This window comes from Erinaceus europaeus, chromosome 3, assembly GCF_950295315.1.
Source record: "Erinaceus europaeus chromosome 3, mEriEur2.1, whole genome shotgun sequence".
Classification (NCBI taxonomy): domain Eukaryota; kingdom Metazoa; phylum Chordata; class Mammalia; order Eulipotyphla; family Erinaceidae; genus Erinaceus; species Erinaceus europaeus.
Genome location: NC_080164.1, coordinates 182,140,441 through 182,158,715, shown reverse-complemented (window position 1 = coordinate 182,158,715; position 18,275 = coordinate 182,140,441).

The following is an 18,275-nucleotide window of genomic DNA, read 5'->3' as shown; positions in this document are numbered from 1 at the left end:
GGTGAGTCTGGCTGAGCGTGCACACACTATATATAGTGTGAAAGGTTAAAGTCCCCGGTCCCCACCTGCAGGTGTCTCTCTGTCTCTTTCTCTTCTCTATCTCTTCCACTCTCTCATTTTCTCTCTTTGTTTCTAACTAATAATAAACAAAGAAATAAAGAAGAGAGAGAGAGTGAGATCTAAGCACTGCTCTACCACTTGTGAAACTGCCCCTTGTAGTTGTGGACCAGGAGTTTGAACTGAGGTCCTTGAGCATGATAACATGTGCACTCTACTGAGCATGCTATGACTGCCTGGCCTCTACACTGTTATTCTCCTCAAGGAATAGCAGTGACTACTCCAGACATTGTACCCCAGAACTTTACATGTGAAAGCAGTTCAGTGAACGCTTATTGAAGTATACCAAATTCAACTTGCTTTAAATTTTATGTTTTTTTATTGACTAAAAAAATTGTATTGAAGTCTGTTTCCTTCTTTAAATTTTATGTATTTATTGACTAAAGAAATCCACATTTTTATGAATCAAAATGGCGAAGTTGCTAACATTTGTGTTAAAGGAAGGAGGGAAATCAATCTGCTTACCCACTTCAACTTGCGAGTCTGCTACAGATGATAGATGAACAGAAAGGCCCACGGAAAGCATATACAGCATACTGTAGACCCACTGTTTCCTCAAATACAAATCACTGCATTGCCAAGACTCCCAGGTAAGTAATTGTTATTTCCAAGCCCATGCTGTTTTCAATAAAGTTGCTATCATTTTAAGGGAAACCCACAGGAGACCATTTTTAACTATGCTTCTGAAGGTGAATACCAAATGAGTTGCCAGTACAAAATTCTTATCATTTTACCCTAGAGACGGCACAGTAATCAGATGAGAAGTTGTGGTAGGTCTGACATTCAATACTACAAAAGAAACACTATGACTACTTCTGCCCAGATTAAACAACAAGGTTCTAGAAAAATGTCAGTTGGACATCTTGATTTTTTTTTTAGGGGAACACAATTACTTGTGGGCTCTAGGAGATACCTGTTTTGTAGGGGTTCAACACAGGTTTGCTTAATCCCTAGCAACATAGATATGTTTTATTGTCTATAAAGAAAGTTGAGTTTGCTACCTCATGTTATTCTATTATGTATTTATTTATTTATTTTTAAGAGTTGGTGCTACACTGTTCTTGGGTTGACTTTTTCACTCAAATAACAGAAAAAAGAGAAATCTGGGCCTCAGATATAGAACAGGATATGTACTACTTGATAAGTGCTTGCTCTGCTTCAAATTCCTATAACAATTTGATGAGACTATTTTTCCTCATAAAAGTAATCTAAACTCTGTATAATGGACTGGGCATTCAAACATTAGTTTTTAATTTCCAGGGTCATGGTTTTTAACATATGCTATGAGATGTTGCCTTTATGCTACTGTGAGGTAACAAAAGGATGTAGCTTCATTCTTACTCCACCTTGGCTTTCTCTCTAGACTCCAATAGCTTGAAGAGAAACTTAAACTTCAAATAATGCTTCATATCCTAACAAGTGCTTTAGTAGTAGGGAACAAGATTTATAGACACTAGAATGTCTAAGTTTTTTTTTTATTCTTGTTTTAAAAATGTATTTATTTACTAATGAAAGAAAGAAAGGAAAGGAAAACCAGAGACTTATTCTGGCACATACAATGCTGGGATTGAACTCAGGAACTTGTGCTTATATTTCCAGCATTGAACCCAATGTGTCACCTTCCAGGTCATTTTAACTTTTATTTTTAAAACTTTTATTGGAGGATTAATGATTTACAGTCAACAAAAAATACAATAATAAAAAATACAGTAGTTTGTACATGTGTAAGATTTTTCAGTTTTCTTTTTTTAATATTTATTTATTTACTCTCTTTTGTTACCCTTGTTGTTGCTTTTTATTGTTAAGTTATTATTGTTGTTGTCATTGTTGGTTAAGATGGAGAGAAATGGAGAGAGGAGGGGAAGACAGAGAGGGGGAGAGAAAGATAGACACTTACAGACTTGCTTCACTGCCTGTGAAGTGACCTCCCTGCAGATGGGGAGCTGGGGGCTCAACCCAAATCCTTAGGCTGGTCCTTGCACTTTGAGTCTCAGTTTTCTACATGACAATTTGACCCCCACTAGGTCTTCTGACATCATGTCCCAGGACCTGAACCCTCCCACCTACCCCATAGTCCTTTAATTTTGTGCTATACATCAAACTAAGTCCAAGTTCTGCTTTGTGATTTTTATTTTTCAACTTCTTTTTAAATTTATTATTGGTGATTTAGTAATGATCAAAAAGATTGTGGGATAAGATGGATATAACTTACATAGTTCCCATCCCTCCATTGGAAAGTTCCCTATTCTTTATCCCACTATGAGTAAGGACCAAAGATAGCTATGTGGAAAAAAAAATCAGAGGCCTAGCTTCTGTAATTGTTTCTCTGTGTACATGGGCACTGACAGGTCAATCCATACCCTCTACCTGTCCCTATCTTTCTCTAGCAGGGTAGGGTTCTGGGGAGTTGGGGTCCCAGGACACATTGGTTCCAGGTTTGTCTAGGGAAGGCAGGCTGGCATCATGGTAATATTTTTCAACTTCTGTCTATGAGTGAGATCATCTCATATCCATCCTTCTCTTTCTGACATTTCTCACTTCACATGATTCCTTCAAGCTCCATCCAAGATGGCATGAAAAAAGTGAAACCACCACTTGTAATAACTGAATAGTGTTCCATTGTGTACATAGACCACAAATTTCTCAAACACATATCTGTTGTTGGTCACTGGGGTTGCTTCCAGGTTTTGGATATTATGAAATGAACTCTTATGAACACAGAGGTACACAAATCTTGTTGGATATGTGTGTTGGGTTCTTTGGGATATATGCCCAGGAGAGGAATTGCAGGATCATAGAGAAGGTCCATTTCTAGCCTTGTGAAGGTTCTCCAGACTACTCTCCACAGGGGTTGGACCAATTTACATTACCAACAGCAGTGCAAGAGGGTTCCTTTGTCCTTAAAACCTCTCCAGCATTTGCTGCTGTTACCTTTTCTGATGTATGACATTCTCATAGGAGTGAAGTGGTATCCCATTGTTGTCTTTCTTTGCATTTCTCTGACAATCAATGACTTGGAGCATTTTTTGTTGTTGTTGTTAGCCTCTTGGATCTTTTCTGTGCTGAATAGTCTGTTCATATCCTCTATATATTGTTGGATAGGGTCATTTGTTTACTTATTGCTGAGTGTGGTGCGTTCTTTATATATTTTGGTTATTGGCCTCTTGGCTGATGTATGGGGTCTATGATCTCCTATTATGTAAGACATATCTTTGCTTAGCTGGTGTTTTGTTTTCTTGTGCAGAAGCATTTTTTTTAATTATTTATTTATTTCCTTTTGTTGCCCTTGTTTTATTATTGTTGTAGTTATTATTGTTGTTATAGATGTTGTTGTTGTTGGATATGACAGAAAGAAATGGAGAGAGGAGAGAAAGACAGAGAGGGGGAGAGAAAGACATGTGCAGACTTGCTTCACTGTTTGTGAAGCAACAGACCTGTATGTGGGGAGCTGGGGCCTCCAACTGGGATCCTTATGCCAAACCTTGTGCTTTGCACTACATGTTCTTAACCCAGTGCTCTATTGCCTGACTCCCCAGAAGCTTTTTAATTTGGTATATTCCCATTGGTTTATTTATTTATTTGTTCATTTTCCATCTTCTTTATAATTAGATTTGTATCATTGAAGATGCCTTTAAAATTTATATGGAAAGAGTTCTGCCAATATTTTCTTTTAAGTATTTGATAGCTTCTGGTCTAACATTCAAGTCCCTGATCCATTTGGAATTTACTTTTGTGTTTGGTGAAATACAGTAGTTTAGTTTCATTCTTCTGCATGCTTTAACCCATTTTTTCCAACACCATCTGTTGAATAGACTCGACTTTCCCCATTTCTTAGTCTCAGTACTTCTGCAAAAGGTTATATGTCCATAGTGTTTAGATGTTCTCCTTATTCTTAAGTGCTTCTGCCATTTGGGGACTTTTATCTGGACTTTTTTCATAGTTCATTTCTCTAATGTTTCTTTTAGTTTAACCACTATGTTTGGTTTGTATGAAATCCCTCCCTCTCTACTTTTTAATTCACTGATCATACTTGCCTGGATTGACTTGTGTTAAATAAGGTAATTAAGAGTTCACAGGTGCAAAATCTTAATAGTTGTTTCAATGTTATGTCAGTCCCTGAGGTGAAACACAGTGGCTGTTAAGCCTTCTTATATTATTACATTATTTATCTTCCATGCAGATAATGGGAGCCTGAGGGCTTTTTCCTTGTAATAGATTTTTATTCTAATTATATAAAACAGGGTGGGGGACAGATAGCACAATAGTATGTAAAGAGACTCCCATGTCCTTAGGGTCCAAATCCCTGGGCCCAATGCCCGTGCTCCACCACAAACCAGAGTCAAGTTGAGCAGCATTCTTTTAGCCCTGTGTGTTTCTGAATACATCCTGTTTGTATTTGATGGATGATTCTGAGGCAATTAGCCCCTGTGCCTCCTAATTTATTAGAACAATGTGGAAAATCTCTTACTATATATCTACATCTCAGCACCACTGGTGAGAGTGTAGATTTTTTTTTTCCTCGAGTCACCAGATCAGTTGTCTTTTCCCTAATATTAGTATAGGGCGTTCCTGCTGATGCTCCAACCTCTGAGGAGCAGCAATAATGAAGATTCATAGTTGTAAATTGGTATGTTTTAAGTGATTTTCTCTTCCATTCAGCAGGGTTTTTTTTTTTTTTTCTTTTTTGATTAAACTCAGACCTGTGGTGGTGTGTCAACTGGTAAACTGCCAGACTAGTACCAGTCACTCCCAAGTAGATAAGTAATTTTAGTTACGGGAATCTCCCCTTAAGCCTCTCTCCATCTAAGAGCCATATGTGTTTGCACTCACCTGTGGCTTGTGGGTTCCCAAAATAATGCTAGTCTTGTCTTGCTGCATTCTCAGGTGATCTTCTTTGCTATTGCTAGCTGATCGGGGAGAGCAAAACACAGCTGTTGCTACTTCATAGCCAGGCCTCTGGAAGTTTCTAACTTTTCTAAGTAAGATGTTTTCTAACAAAATATGTCAAGTTCCTATAGAAAATACTGTTGAAGCTAATTCAGGTAAATGATCTCTCTCTCTCTCCCTCTCACTTTCTCTCTCTCTTTCTCATGTGTACATGTTCTCTTGTGCTCTCTCTCTCTCTCTCTCTCTCTCTCCCTGCTTATCTCTCTCTCTCTCTCTCCTCCTTTTTTTTAGGATCCTACAGTGTGTTGGAATTAGGGCTATAGTGAAGACAAAGTGACCTAATCTTTGACTTTGTGAAGCTGAAAGTCTGCACAAAGAGTCTTAATACTCTTTGTCATAACAAAAATCCTGTAAGTCACCATTTCCTCAAGAAAGTAATATGGAATTGAAAAAAAAAGAAGCCTTATCAAGAAGGCAGGCCTTCCACCTTCTGTACCTCATAAGGACCCTGGGTCCATACTCATAGAGGGTTAAGGAATAGGAAAGCTATTAGGGTATGAAATGCTATATGGAGTTCTCTTGGTGGAAATTGTGTGGAGTCGTACCCCTCTTATCCTATGGTCTTGCCCATGTTTCCATTTTATAAATAATATATATAAAATTTATATATATACCTCCATAATAGTCATTTCTGGGGTTTTCAGGCCAATAAATTAAGACATAGAAGAACAAAACAAACTTGCATATTTTGAGCATTCCTCTGAGTACATGGATAACTTCTTTTTTAAAATAATTTTTTGCTTATCTTTATTTATTTATTGGATAGAGACAGGTAGAAATTGAGAGGGAAGGGGGTGATAGAGAGGGAGAGAGAGAGAGAGAAACACCTGCAACACTGCTTCACCACTTGTAAGCTTTCCCATTGCAGGTGGGGACTAGGATAACTTTTTCTAAAGCAAGGTCCATCAATTTATATAACTTCATTATCTCAGGGATCTAAAGAGGAATCAATATTTGCAAAGCATGAAAACAGTTTTGGAAATGTCTTGAGCCCTGATCTTGGATTAAATTTTTGATCTAATGTGGGTTCCACAGAAAGCTGAGCATAAAACAAAAACGAGGGTGAGGGTCTGAGGATCTTATTGGGGACATTTGATTTTAGGGGCCAGGGAAAGAAAAAAGAAGATAAAGAGGGGAGGAAGGATTAGAACCAACTCAAGAATACTTACAGAGTCCGTCAGTGTTATATCTAACCATATACTTATAGTCTAACAAGTCAAATGATATGTACTTTAGGATGGTTCCCCTGGGGAAAGAAAATGGAAACCCACTCAAGCACTTGCTGATTCATTTTCTTTTGATCAAAGTTATTTATAGTCACATCTCCAGATTGCATAAACAATATCCCTGGATCATAGATATCCCTGGATCATAGAGTAGCCTGAGGTGGGAGGGAAATACATAGATCAGGGTCTTAGAGAGGAGCCGTCAATCTGAATCAAGTTGAAGTTGGTATGAGTTAATCTGAAGTTGATTTATGTACATTACTTGGCCCTGAACAGTGACTGAAATAAGGGGAGATTGAAGTGATATGTAGAATTATAAATAAATAATACCACTCAACAACAACAACAAAATAAAATAGAAATTAAAACCCAATTAAAAATTTGGCAGAAGATATGAGTAGACAGTTATCTAAAGAGCAGATACACATGGCTCCACAGACATATGTGGAAATGATCTAATTCACTCATCATCAGAGGATTTCAAATCAAGACTACATTAATATTCTACCTCTCACCTGTGAAAATGGGCTCCAATAATAAAATAAGAGAAGTGTTGGATAAGATGTGGAGAGAGAAGAACTCTACTACACTGTGAGTAGGAATGTAAACTGATAAAACCACTCTGGAGAACAGTATGGGGAGTCATTAAACAAAAACAAATGAATATACCATATGATCCAGCATTTCCTTACTAAGCATATACACAAATGTATAATTACACTGATTCAAAGGGACATATGCATCCCCCCTTCTTTATAGCAGCTTCATTCACAAAAAAATATGGAAACAATCAAAATATTCTTAAATAGATGACTGGATAAAAAAAGTTATGGGACATATACTCAACAGAGTATTATACAACAATGAAGATTTCATTGTGTCCTTTGGGATGAAGTAGTTAGAACTGGAGATGGTAAAGCAAGTGAGGAGATGAAGGACAACTACAGAATGGTTTCACTCATATGTGGAATAGAGACAACTGAGTATAAAAATGTGAAAAAAAAACTCAACCTGTTCCAAGACATGGGAGAACTATAGTGTTTATCTATGGGGGGAGGGAGGGGGACACACACTTTTGTTAACTGGATTGGTGAAAATAAATACGTAAATTAATTAATTAGTAAAAAGTAGTGATATCTAGCAAGTACTTAATACAAACCCCACCTTACTCCACCTGCCCTCTGCCTTGGGTTTATTATCTGAGCATGCTTAGATTCAGGAGGGAACTGAAGGATAAATCTTGACCTTTATAGAGTTGTTAATATAATTTCTAGCACACAAACTAGATCTTTGGTTTAATGTCCTTCTTCCGTTGAACATACACAACTCTAAACTTTTTTGTGAAGATTGTTCTCCTCTAGATCCTCATGTGGGTCTTCTATAAGAACCTCACCCACTGAAAAGAGGGAATAAAACTGGAGATTTATCAAAACATGAAAGGGAAGCTCACGATCAGAGGCCAACAATAACACAAAGAGTCACCATGCCTGTTCTTTGGAGCAATGGCTGTGGCTTGAACTTCAAATACTGTATTTTTAAAATCAGAAAACAACATAGGATAAAAGCTGGTGTACTTTCTAATGTCAAAGGCTAGATTAAGCCTCAAACATGTGTACTCACAGAAGAAAAAAACAGAATAAAACATGTTCTGTGAGGACCTTAGACACTCACGTACACTAATTTTAGCTCCTATATATAGCTATATATATATTTATAGCTTAGAGTGAAAATAAAATTCTAGATAACACTTTACAAGATGAATATTTGAATTTGCTGAGGTTAGAAATACTGTTGTTCCAGATGATCAAACACATGCAAATATTAGCTATAGTTGGGGAAACAGGTTCACCAACCATAAGTGTTTTCTAAAGACGTACTGAGAATGAAAGACATGGACAAGCCCAGAAAAAAAAATCAAGTAATCACAGGAAGAAAGGAATCATATCTAAGTTATTCATCCATTGCACTGAATCCTGGAACCTGACATTGTGAGTCATATTGTGAGGGTCTGAGTCAAATGAACAAAGTCCTCTATTGTTGTTTTCGTCGGGTTAAGTTGTTTTCGCCGGGCTGGCTTCACGGGCGGGTAACAGACGACCAGGGACTCATGGTTGAGCTGTAGGCAGTATCTCTTTATTCATGCAGGACGCAGCACAATCTAGGCTGAGCTAAGCTAAACTCAAGGTACAGTACTCTAAAACTCACAATGCTGTCTTTATATATACTTGCCAAGTAGGGTGGAAACAGGATGTGACATAGAGAGGGTGGAGAGAAAAGTGACTGGTGAAAATCAGGGTGTGACAAAGAAGGGATCAGGGTGTGACAAGGAGAGGGGGTGGAGCAAAAACATATCATGAAACAGTGGGGATTGAACCGATGCCCTGGAGGGAGGTGCTTGTTAACAGCGGTTATGTAAATAGAATGAAGTGGTTATGTAAATAGAATAGTGTTAAGCAGGGGGGATTTAAACCAAATGAAACAGAAGGGGTCTCATGCATACCAACACTCTATGTTGTCTTCCTACATGGTTGATGTTGTACGAAAGTGTAGGAAGCTTGAGAATGGTGAAAAGATTTCTTATGCAGAGGTCAGACAAGAATTTCAGAAGAGGTGATCACGTTGGAGCTAAGACTCCTGAAGGTTTTATAGAATTCATTTGTAAAGCTATCTGCTTCTGGGCTTTTGTTGTTGGGAAGATTCTTAATAATGCTTTCAATTTCTTTGTGATTGGTGCATTTAGTTTCTGTAGTTCTTCTTGGCTCAGTTTTGGAAGGGTAAATGTTTCTAGGAATTCTTCCATTTCTTCCAGAGTCTTTAGCTAGGGGGCATATATTTGGTCATAGAAGTTTCACATGATTTTTTTTTATTTTTTGGATTTCTGTGGTGTCTGTTGTGATATACCCTCTATTGTTTACAATTCTATTTATTTGAGTCTTATAACCCCCCTTTTTTTTTAGTGAGTTTGGCTAAGGGTTTGTCAATTTTGTTTAATTTTTCAAAGGTCCAACATTTGGCTCATCTATTGTTTACTTCATACCCTGAAAGGAAAAGTGGACATTCCATGAAGATATAAACAAATGTCCAGAAGGACTGAAATTTATTTATTTGCATACTCCATGCTATGAAGTTCACCTACTGGCCAGCATATGCACTGGAATTAAAGACAGCTGACTCTATTTTCTTACCTGTTCACTTGCTATTTGCACCCTTTCTCTTGTGTAACACATAAAGCTGCAGCTCTGGAAAACCACCTAGGTGTCCAAAAACAGATGATGGCTAAAAATAGTGTGGTATATATAAACAATTAAGAATGGCAAATCCACATTCTTTAACTCATCTTGGATGGAGCTTGAAGGAATCATGTTCAGTGAGATCAGCCAGGAAGAGAATATGGATATGGAATTATTTCACTCATGGATATAGATTGAGAGACAAAAACATAAATAAGAAACAGAAAGTAGAATTTGGACTTGGTTTTATGTGTTTTACCAGAGCAAAGGTCTCTGGGGAGGCCAAGAGTGAGGGAAACTTTCAGGCCCTGGTGTTTGATGGTGGAGGGGGTAGATTTCATATTCTTTATCCTTCTGGAAGTATGGAGAATAATTATGGGGTTCAAAAAGTGGAAGGTCTGACTTCTGTAATTGCTTCCCCGCTGAACATGGGTGTTGGCAGGTCGATCCATACTCTTAGCCTGTCTCTCTCTTTCCCTAATGGGACAGGGATCTGGGGAGGCAGGGCTCCAAGACACATAGTGGGGTCCTCTACCCAGGGAATTCAAATTAGCATCATGGTATTATCTGGAACCTGGTGGCTGAAAAAGAGTTAAGATATAAAGCAGAACAAATTATTGACTAACCATGAACCTAAAGGCATGAATATTGCAGATGAAGATTGGGGTGCAAGCCCCATGTAGGCAAAGCATCCCCCTGCTGTTTTCCCAAATGTAATTGGGTCCAAACCTCACTGTTCATTGTGGATAAGTTATTATTTATCATTAACTTGTAGGAAATGCTAGTTGATAGACATGTAAATGCCAGATGACAGGAAAGGGAGCCCCTTTCAGATAATCTCCCCTCTGTATTCTTTACTTTGCCAAAACGAACAGAGCTCTTTTCTTGTATTCCAGTTACTAATTTAAGAGTCTCTGGTCCTTTGGTACTTCTGAGTTTCTACGGATAAGGAACTATTCAGCAGCCTCACTGATCCTGCCTTATATTCACCTGTCTATACCTCTCCATTTGAGCTGCTAAAGTTATTACTCACCTGGCTACCCTTATGACATGTGGACATTCTCTTATATCCAGCTATAACCAGAAAGAAGTAATGATGCGACTGTCAGTCTACTCAAAATTTTTATCATGTTTTAGAAAGTAATTTTAGATTAAAAAATTATTATCCTTATTTATTAGAGACAGCCAGAAATTGAGGAGATAGGGGAAATAGGGAGGAAGGCAAGGAAATAGGGACACCTGCAGCTCTGCTTCACCTCTTGCTCTTGCGAAGCTTTCCCCCTGTAGGTGTGGACCACTTGCTCAAACTTGGGTCCTCACTCAGTGTACCATGTGCACTTAAGTGGGTGTGCCACCACCCCACCATAAATGTTTAGATTTTTTGTTTTTAATTCTCCAGCTTCTTAAGTTTTCACCCCAGAATCCTGCAGTAATGAACTCTTCAGTTCTTTTTGGGCATTCGTGCATCTATCAGTTCACATAGACTATTTCTACTCCCCTGTTTATATTCTTGTGAGCTGATAAACTTCCTGAATCCAAAGACTACACCTAGCTAATCCTTGTCTACTCATCACCTGCTGGAACCTGTAACACATCTCGGTACAATATTTACAATTACCGTGTAAGCAAAGAAGCTTTTTGTTTCACCAGTATCATGTGTGTTTTCTTAGAAAACGCCAATCGGGAGTCGAGCATAGCGCAGCAGAATAAGCGCACATGGCGCAAAGTGCAAGAACCAGCGTAAGCATCCCGGTTTGAACCCCGGGCTCCCCACAATCAGTGAAGCAGGTTTGCAGGTGTCTGTCTTTCTCTCCCCCCCTCTGTCTTCCCCTCCTCTCTTCATTCCTCACTTGTCCTACCCAACAATGACAACATCAGTAACAACAACAACAATAATAACTACGACAATAAAACAACAAGAGCAACAGAAGGGAATCAATCAATCAATAAATATTTTTTTAAAAAAGAAAGAAAATGCAAATCATCTTGAGTTTGGTCATCTGGGAATATTTACTATCCAAACTTAAAACATTGAGGACTGAACACTAAAACTTTGTGGTCCCTGTAAGGTACAAGTCCTTAGCAGAAATCTTCAGAGATAGCTGCCATTTTTCTCTTGCCCATTTCTCTCTTTCTTTCTCTGACATCAATACTTGTTATAACCAGAAAGCCAATGTGGAAAAGATCTATAGCTCAACAGGATGGCCTAAAGGATGCTTTTTTTTTTTTTTAACTGAAAACGTGGAAACAGTGTTGAATTCTGAGCTCTGCACCAGCCCATCTGTCTCTTACAGGCCATCCTGGTGACAGCTACAAACAAAGTTGGCCTTGAACAACACCTCCTGCTGCTTGAGAAAGACACAGCTGGATGAGTCTATATGGAGAAACAGATTGGAGTTTAAGATGAGAACATTTTTCAAAAGTGACAAAAAGCACATGAGGTTGAGTGCTGGTAGCTGATTTAGCGCAAGTCTCTGTTTGTTTTAAAGAATTAAAATAGGGAGGAGGCAATGTTTCATTAATTGATGGACTTGTGGAAAGACAAAAGATATATTCATCATAAGCTCTCTTGTGGGCCTCTCCAGGACCTTGTCCTCACTGTAGAGAAACAATGGTAGGGACTGACCCACTCTCTGAAAGGGAGGCTGGGTCAGCCTACTCTGCCGCTTGAGGAAAATGGGTCCTGAAATGAATGCAGCCTAGAATGTCCCCACCTGTGACCATGGACTGTGAGCTCAGACTGACAAAAACTCAGAGGTTACACAGGTTTCTGTGCTAAATATGAATATATATGGACTCTAGGTCAGTTGAAGGGGTAAATAGTTAATGGTATTTATATACTTTCCTCATACTTGGTAGCTACTCTTTGCTATAATCCAGCTTGCTAGTTCTGTTCTCAATTCTGTCACCATCTCTCTAGACAATATCTTTAGCTCACCTGCATGTTAGCTATCAGGTCCAGGCAAAAATTAGTAAAGTAAGGGGTCTCTTGAAACATACCAAAAAAATAGAATTCCTAGCCTCTTCTCACACAAAGACCCCTAGTTTCATCTGCTCTATTCTTACCTTTGGGTTCCTGCTTATTAAACTATTTGTCCTGCTTTACATCTTAATACTTTTCAGCTACCAAGCTGGAGATACTACTATGATGCCACTCTGACATCCCTGGGTAGATGAACATACCAATATGTCCCAGAACTTCACCTCTAGAGCCCTACCCCAATAGGGAAATATAAAAATTCAGGCTGGCCGTAAGGATTGGCCTGATAATATCCATGTCCAGAGGAGAAGCAATTATAGAGTCCAGAACTCCCACCTTCTGCATTCCATAAAGAATGTTGTCCCAGAGGAAATAATGAATAGGAAAGCTCCCAACAGAGAGGATGGGAAACAACTCTGGTAGTGGGAGCTGTGTGGAATTTTAACCCTGTTATCTTACAATATTGTTAATTGTTATTTGTTGGGCAGTATACCAGTTCCCCCCTGATTAACACTGTAGTCTATTTACATAATCACTGTTTTACCTGAGACCCACCCTGCCTGCAGGGCATGGTTTAGTCCCACTGGTTTGCACTCTCTTTTCGCTCCACCCTCTCTTTCTCACATCCTGTTTTCCACCCTACTATTTCCTGTTGGGCGAGTATAAATACAAATTCTTTTCTCATTAAAGACATTGGATTGCCTCTGGCTCCACGAATCCCATAGTCTCTCTCCTGCAATGCTAGCCCGACACGAGTTCCTGATCCCTCTCCCACGCAGCAGACTAGGTTGGCTCCAGTCGAGTTCTCTCCAACCCAGAGAGCACGTGTTTGGGAAGAAACGCCTTCAGGCTATTTCGGCAGTTATTAAATCACTAATTAAAATTTAAAGAGAGAGAGAAAGAGAGATAGATATGAGGGGAGGTCAAGATTTATACCCACTGGAAAGAACCAAGTTGCCAGCATGACTAGTCATTAATAATGTGTGTTGTTATGGGTCAGACTGATTCAGTTTTGTAGTAGCAAGAGTGTTTGAAGATTGCTCAGTTACAGTGTCTTGTTTTCATAGATGCACATGTGAAAGCCCAGAAAGGAAACAGCTAGTTAGTTAAGGTTGTGTGACTTCATAAGACATTGAGTGGCACACACTAGTCTTGACTTCTATTCCTTCTCTGTTAACATCTTCATTACTCATCAAGAGTAGTGACTCTTTCAATGCCATTAAGTTGGTATGGTCAGATATGGAGATTGAGAACTCTCTTTTTTTGTGACTGATGACTGGGTGAGGTGGAGCCAGAGTCTGCTGCATGTAGGGTTTCATAGTTCTCATTCTACAAATGTAAATATTATTCTTGATCATATAAGAACCAATCAAGTTTTCAAGATCAATTCTATAAAATAAATGGAAAGTTCCAGGTATGTGGCTTAGTGGTAGAATGTATAAGTGCTGTGTTCAGGTTCCTGGATCCCAGGAAGGCAGGCAGGCAGGCAGGCAGGCAGGCAGGAAGGAAGGGAGGATGAACATGAAAATAATGCAAATTGGGAGTCAGATCATTTGGAATTCCTATTCTGTCAAATACTGATGATAAATCCCGGGGCAAGCTTAGTGTCCTACATTCTCAGGTCTCTTTTTGTGACACAGTGATAATGACCCCGATAAAAGGACAGTGTGTGGTATGTCTGACACTGTATTTCCTATGAATCTGTCAGAGTCTCTGGCACACAGTCCCTCTCAACACACAAAGGAGGGCTGTGAGATTTAGGCTGATAATGGAGCACTTTGAAATACAACTGTTGGCACCCCTTTTCATATTAGGAAGTGACAGGGAGTTAACAATTTCTAAGACGGCCAAGCCTATGCCACCTGTAGAAAGCCCATTGTGAAATTCTGTTCAAATTCACAGGGCAGAGGATGCAGGCCCTGGTGTGAACATACAGCCCAAGAGAAGCAGCAGGGGAAACACTTGTGCCTCAATTTGCTCCAGATGTTCTCATCTGGGAAACTCAAAATCCTACATGTGTTTTCTGCATACACGCATGCACAACTGTTTTCACATTCACAGGAGATAAAATCATCTAAAGCTCATGACTACAAAGAAAGCTGTAATCAGAGTAAATTTATACTTCTTACCAAGCAAGGTGAGAAAGAGTTGTACATAGTTCTTCAGTTTCCCCTCCCTCTCTATCTTCCACATTTCCTTCCTTCCTTCCTTCCTTCCTTCCTTCCTTCCTTCCATGTATCCTTCCTTCCTTCCTTCCTTCCTTCCTTCCATGTATCCTTCCTTCCTTCCTTCCTTCCTTCCTTCCTTCCTTCCTTCCTTCCTTCCATGTATCCTTCCTTCCTTCGTTTTTCCCTTTCTCTTCTCTCTCTATCCCTTTCTCTTTGTCATTCCTGTTTTCCTCCCTTCTTACCTTTCTTTTTCTCCCATCCATTTTTTTCTTACTTTATTCCTCCCTCTTTTCTTTTCATTCTTTTTTCATCCATCTGCTACATGCTATGATAGGGATCAAACTCAGGACCATATATTTTGAGAGCCAAATTCTTTAACACAGAAGATTTCATGATACTCTTAAGGAGCTTTAAGCTCATATCTGCCACATTCTGTTCTGGTTCTCAAATTACCAGTGAATTAATGATAATAGTAACATTTTATGCCTGTCTTCCTTCCTTCTTTCCTTTATTCCCTCCCTCCTTCTTTCCTTTCTTTCTTTCTTTTTTTCTTTCTCTCTTTCTTCCTTCCCTCCTTTCTTTCTTTCTTTCTTTCTTTCTTTCTTTCTTTCTTTCTTTCTTTCTTCCTTTCTGCTTTGTCATCACCAGGGCTTCACTCTTCCATGTTGCCTTTACTTTTTATTCAAATAGAGAAAGATGGAGACAGAAAGACACACAGAGAGAAAGACACCAGAGAACAGAAGCTTTCTTTTGGGGTGTCTCTCTCCTTCTCCGGCAGGGTGGCCTCCAGGGGAAAGGTAACGGGCTGGTTCTTTCTCGCTCACGACAGGGGTGACACGAAGTAAAAGACACCAGGGGACTCTTAGCGTGAATCTAGAATCTGAGTCCTTAGAGTCCCAGAATCCTAGAGTCCATTTATTAGCAAAATTGACATGAGTTAAATAGAAAAGCAATGGAGGTAATTATTGTTGAAATATGACAGAAATTACAGGTTTCTTAACAGTCAGCATGCCCCTAAGGTAGGGGGCTGGTATGACAGGAATTGATGAGATACAAGACAGTTATTCTCCATAACACAAGCAACTTAATTATCCAAAGGTATTTGAGAGAAGCATAGGGGTTAAACCCGTAGGGTGAGACAGAGAGAAGATGGATATCAAAAGGCCGTATAGTTTGGAATTTCTCTTGTCTGGGGTCTGAGGTGTGTGATGGAGTGTGTGATAAGGTGTGTTCTTCTGTAATCAGAAGGTGACTTTGAATAAGTGAATCTGTGGCCATGTGGCCTGCAGTTAATGGAGGGAAGTATTGGGGTTTCTGTGGGCCTGAGAGTCAAGAAGGAAAGAGCCAAGTCTGAGTTTCCCCCCTTATGCTCACCTCAGTTGAGAGAGACTTACCAAGAGGTTATCTTCTCAGACCTCCATCCAAAGATGGGGGTGGTTCTCCCTAAGCTCTATCAGGCTTACACATGTTACCAACAGCTTTCCACACTTGTCACGGGGTGGGGTGAGATGGGGAGTCTAAGTCGAATTTGCAGTCCCGTCTCCTATTTCTTTCCTTTTCTGGTTCAGTTGCTTTGTTTATATAAAAATTCTTTCACTGTCAAGCAATTTCATATCAAAATTTTAAATGTATAAACTATGGAGAAACAATATAAAACAAGCTTTCTTTTATTATTTTATGAGTGACTTAATATTAATTTAAAAATCATAACAGGGAGTAATTCCACACTTTTCCTATCATCAGAGTCCCACCACCATCCCCTCCATTGGAAACTTCAATAGTTCTCCCAAGATTACCGATATGGTTTGACTATTATTTCTCTAACGACTTATCTATATTTATGTATATTTGTGCTTTGTCTCTGTGGTTCTGCCTTCCTTTCTAAGTCACACCTACTGCTTCTAAATGTCCTTCCTTTCTTTCTTCCCTCTTCTCTCTCTCGGTCCTGATGAAATTAGATTTCAGAGTCCTCTGGTCATTTTCCCTTAACATTTACCCCTCTAGGAGTATGGACCAAAATTCTTCTTGGGGTGCAGAAGGTGGGAATTCTGGCTTCTGTAATTGCTTCTCCACCAGATATGAATATTGGATGTTGGCAGGTGAATCCATACCTGCAACTTGTTTCTATTTTGCCTATTGGGGTAGGGCTTTAAAGAGATGAGGTTCTGGAACACATGGGTGAGGTCAACTTCCCAGGGAGTTCAGGATAAAATAGTATCATCTGCAACTAAGTGACTGTGAGGAAGTCTATTTTAAGTCTATTTCTAGGGGCCCATGACTGCTGATTTTATTTTTCTGGAGCTTGATAGGTAACGTGCAGGTGGAGTAAAAAATATATTGTCAGAATTGAGACTAGGACTAGAAATCTGGATCAAGGTTGAGAGTGGCTCCCAAACTTGAAGAAAGTATACAAATACACTTAAATACTTACCAGGTTGATCTGACCCCGAGCCCATATCTATTCATGTATAGTAGTCCATCACTCTTTTATGCCCCTCTCCTTTCCCCTTCCCTCCCTTCTTCTTCTCGTTCTCCCTCTTGAGAGGAATCTACTGGAGCTCACATTCCTTGATGCCCTCACACTTGCCAATTGACTCCACAGAAAAGCTAATTTGACCTAAAGTGACTGCTGGGGATTTTTCCTGTTGTTAGCCACTAGAGTTAACACGAGAGGCCAATACTAAGGCTTATCTCTAGGGGCCAGGTGGTGGCACACCTGGTTAAGCGCATGTGTTATAGTGCTCAAGGACCAGGGTTCAAGCCCCCAGTCCCCACCTACAGGGGAGAAGCTTCACGAGTGGTGAAGTAGTGTTGCAGGTGTCTCTCTATCTCTCTCTCCCTGTCTATCACCCCCTTCCCTCTCAATTTCTGGCTGTCTCTATCTAATACATAAATAAAAATAATAAAAAAAATTAGAAAGGTTTATCTCTGCTGTGAGGCCCCCCACGTGAGTACCAGCACTGGGGAGCCTGAGTAATTCTGGGATTCAGACAAACATCAGTTAATTCCTCAAGCTGGTCTTGTAATCACAGCAGCATTGCACTTTCCAATCTGCCTTAAGCCGTATCTCAGTGGCTTAAGAATTAGTAAATCAGTAAAGAATTAGAGGCTACTTACCAGGTTCCCCAGCTCAGAGGAGCAGCTGTCCCTGGATCCAGAGGGCTCCCTTTCCTGGGAGCAGTGTCCTAACTCACTGCCAGTGTCGGCTTACAAGGGACCTGTTCATGTGACTCCTCCCTACTGGTCAGAGCCAGGCACACATTGAGCTGTTCAAACCAGTCCAGAGCTAATATCACCTGGCATTAGGATTCCAGAGCCTGTCTAGATTGGTAGCCATCAAGGTTCTGCAAATCTAGAGAAGACCAGGTTTCTGTGTCACACAGCCGGGCCTGGGCTAGGGGAGAACAGGGATGGCCTATGGCCTGCGAGGGGTTCCTGGGGAAGTGGCTGTGTGTTGAGTATCCTCCACCAGGCTTGCTGACACAGAGGCCTTGTGAACCTGGGGGTTCTTTTCAGGTCAGAGTACCTCTCTGCTTCTGATTTCAGCACATCTGGGATTGTATGGCTTAGAAGTCAAGTTGTTTCTTTTACATTTATGGCCCAAACT